Source organism: Panulirus ornatus, chromosome 7 (assembly GCF_036320965.1).
Source record: "Panulirus ornatus isolate Po-2019 chromosome 7, ASM3632096v1, whole genome shotgun sequence".
NCBI classification, from domain to species: Eukaryota; Metazoa; Arthropoda; class Malacostraca; order Decapoda; family Palinuridae; genus Panulirus; species Panulirus ornatus.
Window position 1 is genome coordinate 35,132,282 of NC_092230.1, and position 14,410 is coordinate 35,146,691.

The following is a 14,410-nucleotide window of genomic DNA, read 5'->3' on the forward strand; positions in this document are numbered from 1 at the left end:
ACGTGTATATGTGTCTCGTGTAAAATGTAATGAACTGCTTTATCTCAAACAAAATAGGTGACCATTTCCAATGTGGTAAGCATGTATCTTCTCTTCATATATCATTTTTACATGTACCTCTCCTGATATTGTACTTTTCTCCTAGATCCATTGCCTAGTGATGTTCATACTTCTCATATCCCACTAGTATCTCCACTCACAATTGTGGTTCATAGGTGGTGACTTTTCCTATTTCAACCTGTTGCATCCCTCAAGAACCTCAGAAGTGCTCAAAATTTGTTATCTAGCTCGAGATGTGTCTTCCAACTACCATACTTTTCCTATGGTTCACCTACAGCTCTCTAAATTATACAAATTATCTATATATATATATTTTTTTTTTTTTCATACTATTCGCTATTTCCCGCGATAGCGAGGTAGTGTTAAGAACAGAGGACTGGGCCTTTGAGGGAATATCCTCACCTGGCCCCCTTCTCTGTTCCTTCTTTTGGGAAAAAAAAAAAAAAAAAAAAAAAAAGTTTTTCCCTAGATATACCAGTGGAGACCCTGTTGCTCCAATGTGAGACGAAGGGTATTCGATTACATAATATGTATATATATATATACCATCCCTGGGGATAGGGGGGAAAGAACACTTCCCATGTATTCCCTGCCTGTCGTAGAAGGCGACTAAAAGGGGAGGGAGCTGGTGGCTGGAAATCCTCCCCTCTCGTTTTTTTTTTAATTTTCCAAAAGAAGGAACAGAGAAGGGGGCCAGGTGAGGATATTCCCTCTAAGGCCCAGTCCTCTGTTCTTAACGCTACCTTGCTAACGCGGGAAATGGCGAATAGTATGAAAATATTTTTTTTTTTTTTTTTTTTTTTTTATACTTTGTCGCTGTCTCCTGCGTTTGCGAGGTAGCGCAAGGAAACAGACGAAAGAAATGCCCCCCCCCCCATACACATGTACATACACACGTCCACACACGCAAATATACATACCTACACAGCTTTCCATGGTTTACCCCAGACGCTTCACATGCCTTGATTCAATCCACTGACAGCACGTCAACCCCTGTATACCACATGACTCCAGTTCACTCTATTCCTTGCCCTCCTTTCACCCTCCTGCATGTTCAGGCCCCGATCACACAAAATCTTTTTCACTCCATCTTTCCACCTCCAATTTGGTCTCCCTCTTCTCCTCGTTCCCTCCACCTCCGACACATATATCCTCTTGGTCAATCTCTCCTCACTCATTCTCTCCATGTGCCCAAACCATTTCAAAACACCCTCTTCTGCTCTCCCAACCACGCTCTTTTTATTTCCACACATCTCTCTTACCCTTACGTTACTTACTCGATCAAACCACCTCACACCACACATTGTCCTCAAACATCTCATTTCCAGCACATCCATCCTCCTGCGCACAACTCTATCCATAGCCCACGCCTCGCAACCATACAACATTGTTGGAACCACTATTCCCTCAAACATACCCATTTTTGCTTTCCGAGATAATGTTCTCGACTTCCACACATTTTTCAAGGCTCCCAAAATTTTCGCCCCCTCCCCCACCCTATGATCCACTTCCGCTTCCATGGTTCCATCCGCTGACAGATCCTTTCCCAGATATCTAAAACACTTCACTTCCTCCAGTTTTTCTCCATTCAAACTCACCTCCCAATTGACTTGACCCTCACCCCTACTGTACCTAATAACCTTGCTCTTATTCACATTTACTCTCAACTTTCTTCTTCCACACACTTTACCAAACTCAGTCACCAGCTTCTGCAGTTTCTCACATGAATCAGCCACCAGCGCTGTATCATCAGCGAACAACAACTGACTCACTTCCCAAGCTCTCTCATATATATATATATATATATATATATCCCTGGGGTTAGGGGAGAAAGAATACTTCCCACGTATTCCCTGCGTGTCGTAGAAGGCGACTAAAAGGGGAGGGAGCGGGTGGCTGGAAATCCCCCCCTCTCTTTTTTTTTTTTCCAAAAGAAGTAACAGAGAAGGGGGCCAGGTTAGGATGTTCCCTCAAAGGCCCAGTCCTCTGTTCTTAACGCTACCTCGCTAACACGGGAAATGGCGAATAGTTTGAAAAAAAAAAAAAAAAAATATATATATATATATATATATATATATATATATATATATATATATGTGATAGAATGTAAGAAAGTAAATTCTCGATTAATATGGGTAAAATTGAAAGTTGATGGAGAGAGGTGGGTGATTATTGGTGCATATGCACCTGGGCATGAGAAGAAAGATCATGAGAGGCAAGTGTTTTGGGAGCAGCTAAATGAGTGTGTTAGCGGTTTTGATGCACGAGACCGGGTTATAGTGATGGGTGATTTGAATGCAAAGGTGAGTAATGTGGCAGTTGAGGGAATAATTGGTATGCATGGGGTGTTCAGTGTTGTAAATGGAAATGGTGAAGAGCTTGTAGATTTATGTGCTGAAAAAGGACTGATGATTGGGAATACCTGGTTTAAAAAGCGAGATATACATAAGTATACTTATGTAAGTAGGAGAGATGGCCAGAGAGCGTTATTGGATTACGTGTTAATTGACAGGCGTGCGAAAGAGAGACTTTTGGATGTTAATGTGCTGAGAGGTGCAACTGGAGGGATGTCTGATCATTATCTTGTGGAGGCTAAGGTGAAGATTAGTATGGGTTTTCAGAAAAGAGGAGTGAATGTTGGGGTGAAGAAGGTGGTGAGAGTAAGTGAGCTTGGGAAGGAGACCTGTGTGGGGAAGTACCAGGAGAGACTGTGTACAGAATGGAAAAAGGTGAGAACAATGGAAGTAAGGGGAGTCGGGGAGGAATGGGATGTATTTAGGGAATCAGTGATGGATTGCGCAAAAGATGCTTGTGGCATGAGAAGAGTGGGAGGTGGGCTGTTTAGAAAGGGTAGTGAGTGGTGGGATGAAGAAGTAAGAGTATTAGTGAAAGAGAAGAGAGAGGCATTTGGACGATTTTTGCAGGGAAAAAATGCAATTGAGTGGGAGAAGTATAAAAGAAAGAGACAGGAGGTCAAGAGAAAGGTGCAAGAGGTGAAAAAAAGGGCAAATGAGAGTTGGGGTGAGAGACTATCAGTAAATTTTAGGGAGAATAAAAAGATGTTCTGGAAGGAGGTAAATAGGGTGCGTAAGACAAGGGAGCAAATGGGAGCTTCAGTGAAGGGCGTAAATGGGGAGGTGATAACAAGTAGCGGTGATGTGAGAAGGAGATGGAATGAGTATTTTGAAGGTTTGTTGAATGTGTCTGATGACAGAGTGGCAGATATAGGGTGTTTTGGTCGAGGTGGTGTGCAAAGTGAGAGGGTTAGGGAAAATGATTTGGTAAACAGAGAAGAGGTAGTAAAAGCTTTGCGGAAGATGAAAGCCGGCAAGGCAGCAGGTTTGGATGGTATTGCAGTGGAATTTATTAAGAAAGGGGGTGACTGTATTGTTGACTGGTTGGTAAGGTTATTTAATGTATGTATGACTCATGGTGAGGTGCCTGAGGATTGGCGGAATGCGTGCATAGTGCCATTGTACAAAGGCAAAGGGGATAAGAGTGAGTGCTCAAATTACAGAGGTATAAGTTTGTTGAGTATTCCTGGTAAATTATATGGGAGGGTATTGATTGAGAGGGTGAAGGCATGTACAGAGCATCAGATTGGGGAAGAGCAGTGCGGTTTCAGAAGTGGTAGAGGATGTGTGGATCAGGTGTTTGCTTTGAAGAATGTATGTGAGAAATACTTAGAAAAGCAAATGGATTTGTATGTAGCATTTATGGATCTGGAGAAGGCATATGATAGAGTTGATAGAGATGCTCTGTGGAAGGTATTAAGAATATATGGTGTGGGAGGCAAGTTGTTAGAAGCAGTGAAAAGTTTTTATCGAGGATGTAAGGCATGTGTACGTGTAGGAAGAGAGGAAAGTGATTGGTTCTCAGTGAATGTAGGTTTGCGGCAGGGGTGTGTGATGTCTCCATGGTTGTTTAATTTGTTTATGGATGGGGTTGTAAAGGAGGTAAATGCAAGAGTCCTGGAAAGAGGGGCAAGTATGAAGTCTGTTGGGGATGAGAGAGCTTGGGAAGTGAGTCAATTGTTGTTCGCTGATGATACAGCGCTGGTGGCTGATTCATGTGAGAAACTGCAGAAGCTGGTGACTGAGTTTGGTAAAGTGTGTGGAAGAAGAAAGTTGAGAGTAAATGTGAATAAGAGCAAGGTTATTAGGTACAGTAGGGGTGAGGGTCAAGTCAATTGGGAGGTGAGTTTGAATGGAGAAAAACTGGAGGAAGTGAAGTGTTTTAGATATCTGGGAGTGGATCTGTCAGCGGATGGAACCATGGAAGCGGAAGTGGATCATAGGGTGGGGGAGGGGGCGAAAATTTTGGGAGCCTTGAAAAATGTGTGGAAGTCGAGAACATTATCTCGGAAAGCAAAAATGGGTATGTTTGAGGGAATAGTGGTTCCAACAATGCTGTATGGTTGCGAGGCGTGGGCTATGGATAGAGATGTGCGCAGGAGGATGGATGTGCTGGAAATGAGATGTTTGAGGACAATGTGTGGTGTGAGGTGGTTTGATCGAGTAAGTAACGTAAGGGTAAGAGAGATGTGTGGAAATAAAAAGAGCGTGGTCGAGAGAGCAGAAGAGGGTGTTTTGAAATGGTTTGGGCACATGGAGAGAATGAGTGAGGAGAGATTGACCAAGAGGATATATGTGTCGGAGGTGGAGGGAACGAGGAGAAGAGGGAGACCAAATTGGAGGTGGAAAGATGGAGTGAAAAAGATTTTGTGTGATCGGGGCCTGAACATGCAGGAGGGTGAACGGAGGGCAAGAAATAGAGTGAATTGGAGTCATGTGGTATACAGGGGTTGACGTGCTGTCAGTGGATTGAAGCAAGGCATGTGAAGCGTCTGGGGTAAACCATGGAAAGCTGTGTAGGTATGTATATTTGCGTGTCTGGACGTGTGTATGTACATGTGTATGGGGGGGGGGGTTGGGCCATTTCTTTCGTCTGTTTCCTTGCGCTACCTCGCAAACGCGGGAGACAGCGACAAAGTATAAAAAAAAAAAAAAAAAAAAATATATATATATATATATATATATATATATATATATATAAGAAGAAAGTTGAGAGTAAATGTGAATGAGAGCAAGGTTATTAGGTACAGTAGGGTTGAGGGTCAAGTCAATTGGGAGGTAAGTTTGAATGGCGAAAAACTGGAGGAAGTGAAGTGTTTTAGATATCTGGGAGTGGATTTGGCAGCGGATGGAACCATGGAAGCGGAAGTGAATCATAGGGTGGGAGAGGGGGCGAAAATTCTGGGAGCCTTGAAGAATGTTTGGAAGTCGAGAACATTATCTCGGAAAGCAAAAATGGGTATGTTTGAAGGAATAGTGGTTCCAACAATGTTGTATGATTGTGAGGTGTGGGCTATAGATAGAGTTGTGTGCAGGAGAGTGGATGTGCTGGAAATGAGATGTTTGAGGACAATATGTGGTGTGAGGTGTTTTGATCGAGTAAGTAATAATAGGGTAAGTGAGATGTGTGGTAATAAAAAGAGTGTGGTTGAGAGAGCATAAGAGGGTGTTTTGAAATGGTTTGGTCGAATGGAGAGAATGAGTGAGGAAAGATTGACCAAGAGGATATATGTGTCAGAGGTGGAGGGAACGAGGAGAAGTGGGAGACCAAATTGGAGGTGGAAAGATGGAGTGAAAAAGATTTTGAGTGATCGGGGCCTGAACATGCAGGAGGGTGAAAGGCGTGCAAGGAATAGAGTGAATTGGAATGATGTGGTATACCGGGGTCGACGTGCTGTCAATGGATTGAAGCAGGGCATGTGAAGCGTCTGGGGTAAACCATGGAAAGTTGTGTGGGGCCTGGATGTGGAAAGGGAGCTGTGGTTTCAGTGCTTTATTACATGACAGCTAGAGACTGAGTGTGAATGAATGGGGCCTTTGTTGTCTTTTCCTAGCGCTACCTCACACACATGAGGGGGGAGGGGTGTGTTATTCCATGTGTGGCGAGGTGGCGATGAGAATAAATAAAGGCAGACAGTATGAATTATGTACATGTGTATATATGTATATGTCTGTGTGTGTATATATATATGTATACGTTGAGATGTATAGGTATGTATATTTGCATGTGTGGACGTGTATGTATATACATGTGTATGTGGGTGGGTTGGGCCATTCTTTCGTCTGTTTCCTGGCGCTACCTTGCTAACGCGGGAGACAGTGACAAAGCAAAATAAATTAAAAAAAAATAAATTCACTCAAAATCTTTTTCACTCCATCTTTCCACCTCCAGTTTGGTCTCCCACTTCTCCTCGTTCCCTCCACCTCTGGCACATATATCCTCTTGGTCAATCTTTCCTCTCTCATTCTCTCCATGTGACCAAACCATTTCAAAACACCCTCTTCTGCTCTCTCAACCACACTTTTTATTACAATACATCTCTCTTACCCTTTCATTACTTACTTGATCAAAGCACCTCACACCACATATTGTCCTCAAACATCTCATTTCCAGCACATCCACCCTCCTCCGCACAAATCTATCTATAGCCAATGTCTTGCAACCATATAACATTGTTGGAACCACTATTCCTTCAAACATACCCATTTTTGCTTTCTGAGATAATGTTCTCGACTTCCACACATTCTTCAATGCTCCTAGAACTTTCACCTCCTCTCCCACCCTATGATTCACTTCCGCTTCCATGGTTCCATCCACTGCCACATCCACTTCACTTCCTTCAGTTTTTCTCCATTCAAACTTACCTCCCAATTGACTTGTCCCTCAACCCTACTGTACCTAATAACCTTGCTCTTATTCACATTTACTCTCAGCTTTCTTCTTTCACACACTTTACCAAACTCAGTCACCAGCTTATGCAGTTTCTCACCCGAATCAGCCACCAGCACTGTATCATCAGCAGACAACAACTGACTCACTTCCCAGGCACTCTCATCCACAACAGACTGCATACTTGCCCCTTTTTCCAAAACTCTTGCATTCACCTCCTTAACAACCCCATCCATAAACAAATTAAACAACCATGGAGACATCACACACCCCTGCCGCAAACCAACATTCACTGAGAACCAATCACTTTCCTCTTTTCCTACATGTACACATGCCTTACATCCTCGATAAAAACTTTTCACTGCTTCTAACAACTTGCCTCCCACATCATTTATTCTTAATACCTTCCACAGAGCATCTCTATCAACTCTATCATATGCCTTCTCCAGATCCATAAATGCTACATACAAATCCATTTGCTTTTCTTAGTATTTCTCACATACATTCTTCAAAGCATACACCTGATCCACACATCCTCTACCACATCTGAAACCACACTGCTCTTCCCCAATCTGATGCTCTGTACATGACTGTACATGAGGTAGGGTGGTGACTGGAATAGATGAAGGCAGCGAGTATGAATATATACATGTGTATGTATATGTCTGTGTATGTATGTGTATTTATACGTTGAAATGTATAGGTATGTATATGTGTGTGTGTTGGCAGCTATGTATGTATGTGTATATGTGGGTGGGTTGGGCCACTCTTTTGTTTGTTTACTTGTGCTACCTCACTAAAGCGGGAGACAGCAATGTGAGGTAGGGTGGTGACTGGAATAGATGAAGGCTGCGAGTATGAATATATACTTGTGTATGTATGCGTATTTATACGTTGAAATGTATAGGTATGTATATGTGCGTGTGTTGGCAGTTATGTATGTATATGTGTATGTGGGTGGGTTGGGCCACTCTTTTGTCTGTTTACTTGTGCTACCTCGCTAAAGCGGGAGACAGCAATTGAGTATGATAAATAAATGGCGTCCTAGCCATATCTCTTCGTTTTATATCAGCTGACTTATATTTCTTTCTTGTATCTCCCCTGATGATGTGATTATTACATGAAAGTGCACTTGGGAACTTATTATGTTTCATTTTCCCCGTTGACTCATAGGAATATATATACATATGTGTGTGTGTGTGTGTATGAGTGAAATGGGCCATTCTTCATCTGTTTCCTGGCACTATCTTGCTGATGCGGGACACAATGATCAAGTATAATGAATAGATAAATATATATAAAACATTATTTTTTGTTTGTAATACTTGTGTTTAATTTTTGAAAAGCAAGGAATTCCATTGTTTCCTTAGTTTATGTTGCAATAATTTTATGATGAATTTATGTATTTTATTATAGTATCTTTACATTGACCTGGTATTTTATCTTTAATCTTGTAATTCATTTCTCTTAAATCCATAGTAATCTTTCCATACACCATGGAATATTTAAACTTGTTCACCTTACTTGAATGAACATATATACCAATCCATGATAGTCCTTTTCCAAAACAAGGCCAAAATGGTGGAGTGATGAAATAAAGAAATGCTTCTTGCCTACATAAGTAGCACATAAGAAATCTAGAGACCAGTAACCAACATGATAAAGTGAATTATATATATTTAGGTTGAGAAACTAAGAGACTTGTAAGTCATAGTAAATGTCAGTATGATGTCTATATTGGTGAACATAGCAAAAAAAAAACCCTAAGAAGTTTTGTAATTAGAAGAGATTCCTTACCTAGTTAATTGGTCCAATGATTATGGAAAGTGTTGTCATGGTACAAGACAGTGAAGCCATGGCAAATATTTTGACGCATTATTTTGCATCTGCATTTATGGCTGAAGACACAACTAATGTCCGGAATCCAGTTTCAACTCTAAGAGAGGAGAATGTTCTACAACATAATGACATTGAGGGTGAAGATATGCTGTCAGCAATAAATAGAATGAAAGGAATTATAATGGCAGGCCCTGATAAGTTTTACCTAAGGAATATGTAAGAGGTGAAAAATAAGATAGGTAATCCTTTGATTGCTGATTTCATTAAGTAATATGCCACTGGGAAAGGCCCAAAAGAATGGAAGCTTGCTATTGTAACTCTGATAAGCAAAAAAGGTGATGAGTCACTAACTAGAAATTATTGTCCAATTAGCTAGATGTACATAGTTCAAAAACTTTTGTAAACCATCGTCCAGGATGAATTGTAAATCATTAAGAGGACCACCAGGTAATAAATGATTCTTTGCCTTTGCATAGTATTTGTTGAAATTGCTTATGTCTGACAAATTTGCTTGATATTTTTTATGAGATAATCAACATGTATGATGAAAGTAAAGGAGTTGATATCATCTATTTATATTTTCAAGAACCAGTTGTTAAGCTCAGCATAAAATTTTACTGGCAAAACTTAAATCATTTGGTTTAGATGGAGTTTTACTTCAATGTTTCAGAAACTGGTTGACAGGCCATGAACAAAAAGTATTGGTTAGTGGTCAATCCTCAGAATGGTTAGATGCACCAAATAGTGTGCCATATGGATTAGTCTTGGGACAAGTTCCCTTTCTCTTATGTGTTGAATATATTGATACTTGGCTGCATCACAAGATATCAGATTTTACAGATAATGCTAAGTAGGAAAATATATCTACAACAGAATGTGAATGTCAGCAGCTTCAAGCTGACATAGGCAAATTGATGGTTTGGGCTCATGGGGGACAAATGAATTTTGATACTAAGTGCAAATTTTACAGGTCATTTTTAAAAGTGACCCTGTATAGTTACTGTATGACTTCTGTTGAGCTAAAAAAATTGGGGACAACGACAGGGATATAGTAATCTCTGGTAACTGAAAGCCAAGTAAGCAGTGTGCAGAAGCAGTGAAAATGGCAAAGAAAATTCTTGGATTCAAGTCTTGGGAAACAATCCTTACACTTTACAATTTATTAGTGCATCATCATCTTGAATATTGTTTTCTGTTTTTGGTTACCTTACTTGAAAAAATATAGACATGAGAGACTACGGCATCGAGCTACCACGACAGTTCCATGACTGAGAAACATATCCCATGAGAGCCGACTAATTGACAAATCTAACTTAGAGAAGGTTAAAAGGTGGTCAGATACAGATATTTAGAATTATCAAAGGCTTCAATATCTTGATGTAATAAACTGCTTATACAAAGAACACAAAGGAATTCAAACAGCAACAGACCATTGGGTCTTTTTGAGGCTTGTTGTAATAGTGGAAGATATCAGAAACTCATAGAATAATGTAATAAGAGGTAGAAGGCATACAGATGATTCAAAGAGAATGAATGCAGATTGTTTTTTTAACAAGGCATAAGTAATGAAAGTTGTGGACTTGAAACAAATTATTTATCAAATCTTACCTTAGATATATCTTAGCCTGCTTTGAAGCACTCTTCTTGGCAAATTGTTCTACTGTGAACAATCCTGTTGAAGAATATGTACTTCAGCCTCATTCGAGATGAATTGTTTACCCATGAGAGTGTATCCATTACTACAAGTAAAATCAGACGAATCAAGTCTTATGTAACTTGATAGGTCAAGATTATCAAATCCTTTGATCATTTTGAATACTTGTATTAGATCACCTCTATACTTTCTCTTTTCCAAGCTAAATAGATTCACATCGTTTAATCTCATCTTGTAGGATTTGTTTCTCAGGCCAGAAATCATCTTGGTAGCTTGAAGATGTGATCTTTCCATTCTGTCTATGTCTGTTTTTAGGTAGGATGACCAAAACTGAACACAATATTCAAGATGTGGAAGAACCGATGTATTGTAGAGAATAAGTCCCTGGACTTTAACTCGAAGGCTATACCTATGAATACAAAGATTTTGTTCATTCTTTTCCTGCTTCTGTGCACTGTTTCCTTGGTTTTAGGTCACCAGAGACTATTACACCCAAGTTTTTTCCTTGTTAACCTTTTGCAATTCATGAGAATTCATACTGTAGCTTGCCTATTCATTTTTACAACAAATAAATGAAACTTTCAGATTATTGTTATTGAAAATTATTTGCCATTTTTGAGCCTAAGTCATCAGTTTGTTTATGCCATTTTAAACCATTATTTCCCAACCTTGAATTAGTAGCAAATTTTGATATCTTGCAATGCAGTCCATTATCAGTATCATTAATTTTTTTTTTGTACTGTTCGCTATTTTCCGCAGTAGCGAGGTAGCATTAAGAACAGAGGACTGACCTTTTGAGGGAATATCCTCACTCGGCCCCTTTCTCTGTTCATTCTTTTGGAAAATTAAAAATGAGAGGGGAGGATTTCCAGCCACAGCTCCCTCCCCTTTTAGTCGCCTCCTATGACACGCAGAAATGCGTGGGAAGTATTCTCTCTCCTCTGTCCCCAGCGACAAAGCAAAAAAAAAAAAATATATATATATATATATGTATATATGTATTAAGAATATATGGTGTGGGAGGCAAGTTGTTAGAAGCAGTGAAAAGTTTTTATCGAGGATGTAAGGCATGTGTACGTGTAGGAAGAGAGGAAAGTGATTGGTTCTCAGTGAATGTAGGTTTGCGGCAGGGGTGTGTGATGTCTCCATGGTTGTTTAATTTGTTTATGGATGGGGTTGTTAGGGAGGTGAATGCAAGAGTTTTGGAAAGAGGGGCAAGTATGAAGTCTGTTGGGGATGAGAGAGCTTGGGAAGTGAGTCAGTTGTTGTTCGCTGATGATACAGCGCTGGTGGCTGATTCATGTGAGAAACTGCAGAAGCTGGTGACTGAGTTTGGTAAAGTGTGTGGAAGAAGAAAGTTAAGAGTAAATGTGAATAAGAGCAAGATTATTAGGTACAGTAGGGTTGAGGGTCAAGTCAATTGGGAGGTGAGTTTGAATGGAGAAAAACTGGAGGAAGTGAAGTGTTTTAGATATCTGGGAGTGGATTTGGCAGCGGATGGAACCATGGAAGCGGAAGTGGATCATAGGGTGGGGGAGGGGGCAAAAATTCTGGGAGCCTTGAAGAATGTGTGGAAGTCGAGAACATTATCTCGGAAAGCAAAAATGGGTATGTTTGAAGGAATAGTGGTTCCAACAATGTTGTATGGTTGCGAGGCGTGGGCTATGGATAGAGTTGTGCGCAGGAGGATGGATGTGCTGGAAATGAGATGTTTGAGGACAATGTGTGGTGTGAGGTGGTTTGATCGAGTAAGTAACGTAAGGGTAAGAGAGATGTGTGGAAATAAAAAGAGCGTGGTTGAGAGAGCAGATGAGGGTGTTTTGAAATGGTTTGGGCACATAGAGAGAATGAGTGAGGAAAGATTGACCAAGAGAATATATGTGTCGGAGGTGGAGGGAACGAGGAGAAGAGGGAGACCAAATTGGAGGTGGAAAGATGGAGTGAAAAAGATTTTGTGTGATCGGGGCCTGAACATGCAGGAGGGTGAAAGGAGGGCAAGGAATAGAGTAAATTGGAGCGATGTGGTATACCGGGGTTGACGTGCTGTCAGTGGATTGAATCAAGGCATGTGAAGCGTCTGGGGTAAACCATGGAAAGCTGTGTAGGTATGTATATTTGTGTGTGTGGACGTATGTATATACATGTGTATGGGGGGGGGTTGGGCCATTTCTTTGGTTTGTTTCCTTGCGCTACCTCGCAAACGCGGGAGACAGCGACAAAGTATAAAAAAAGAAAAAAAATATATATATATATATATATATATATATATATATATATATATATATATATATATATATATTGGGGAAGAGCAGTGTGGTTTCAGAAGTGGTAGAGGATGTGTGGATCAGGTGTTTGCTTTGAAGAATGTATGTGAGAAATACTTAGAAAAGCAAATGGATTTGTATGTAGCATTTATGGATCTGGAGAAGGCATATGATAGAGTTGATAGAGATGCTCTGTGGAAGGTATTAAGAATATATGGTGTGGGAGGAAAGTTGTTAGAAGCAGTGAAAAGTTTTTATCGAGGATGTAAGGCATGTGTACGTGTAGGAAGAGAGGAAAGTGATTGGTTCTCAGTGAATGTAGGTTTGCGGCAGGGGTGTATGATGTCTCCATGGTTGTTTAATTTGTTTATGGATGGGGTTGTTAGGGAGGTGAATGCAAGAGTTTTGGAAAGAGGGGCAAGTATGAAGTCTGTTGGGGATGAGAGAGCTTGGGAAGTGAGTCAGTTGTTGTTCGCTGATGATACAGCGCTGGTGGCTGATTCATGTGAGAAACTGCAGAAGCTGGTGACTGAGTTTGGTAAAGTGTGTGAAAGAAGAAAGTTAAGAGTAAATGTGAATAAGAGCAAGGTTATTAGGTACAGTAGGGTTGAGGGTCAAGTCAATTGGGAGGTAAGTTTGAATGGAGAAAAACTGGAGGAAGTAAAGTGTTTTAGATATCTGGGAGTGGATCTGGCAGCAGATGGAACCATGGAAGCGGAAGTGGATCATAGGGTGGGGGAGGGGGCGAAAATTCTGGGAACCTTGAAGAATGTGTGGAAGTCGAGAACATTATCTCGGAAAGCAAAAATGGGTATGTTTGAAGGAATAGTGGTTCCAACAATGTTGTATGGTTACGAGGCGTGGGCAATGGATAGAGTTGTGCGCAGGAGGATGGATGTGCTGGAAATGAGATGTTTGAGGACAATGTGTGGTGTGAGGTGGATTGATCGAGTAAGTAACGTAAGGTTAAGAGAGACGTGTGGAAATAAAAAGAGCGTGGTTGAGAGAGCAGAAGAGGGTGTTTTGAAATGGTTTGGGCACATGGAGAGAATGAGTGAGGAAAGATTGACCAAGAGGATATATGTGTCGGAGGTGGAGGGAACGAGGAGAAGTGGGAGACCAAATTGGAGGTGGAAAGATGGAGTGAAAAAGATTTTGTGTGATCGTGGCCTGAACATGCAGGAGGGTGAAAGGAGGGCAAGGAATAGAGTGAATTGGATCGATGTGGTATACCGGGGTTGACGTGCTGTCAATGGATTGAATCAGGGCATGTGAAGATTCTGGGGTAAACCATGGAAAGCTGTGTAGGTATGTATATTTGCGTGTGTGGACGTATGTATATACATGTGTATGGGGGGGGGGGTTGGGCCATTTCTTTCGTCTGTTTCCTTGTGCTACCTCGCAAACGCGGGAGACAGCGACAAAGCAAAAAAAGAAAAAAATATATATATATATCAATGTCTTGGGAGTAAAGTCAGGGGTTAGTGAGAGGACAAGAGCAAGGGAAGGAGTAGCAGTACTCCTGAAACAGGAGTTGTGGGAGTATGTGATAGAATGTAAGAAAGTAAATGCTCGATTAATATGGGTAAAACTGAAAGTTGATGGAGAGAGATGGGTGATTGTTTATGCATATGCACCTGGGCATGAGAAGAAAGATCATGAGAGGCAAGTGTTTTGGGAGCAGCTGAATGAGTGTGTTAGTGGTTTTGATGCACGAGACCGGGTTATAGTGATGGGTGATTTGAATGCAAAGGTGAGTAATGTGGCAGTTGAGGGAATAATTGGTATACATGGGGTGTTCAGTGTTGTAAATGGAAATGGTGAAGAGCTTGTAGATTTATGTGCTGAA

The 14,410-nt window shown here is 40.9% G+C and overlaps 1 protein-coding gene across 1 annotated transcript in view; it reads left to right on the forward strand.

Annotated features, from left to right (window-relative positions):
* LOC139749518 (uronyl 2-sulfotransferase homolog pip-like) overlaps positions 1 to 14,410 on the forward strand; it is a 67,927-nt gene that overhangs the window by 36,758 nt on the left and 16,759 nt on the right. The gene's annotated exons all lie outside the window — the stretch shown is intronic.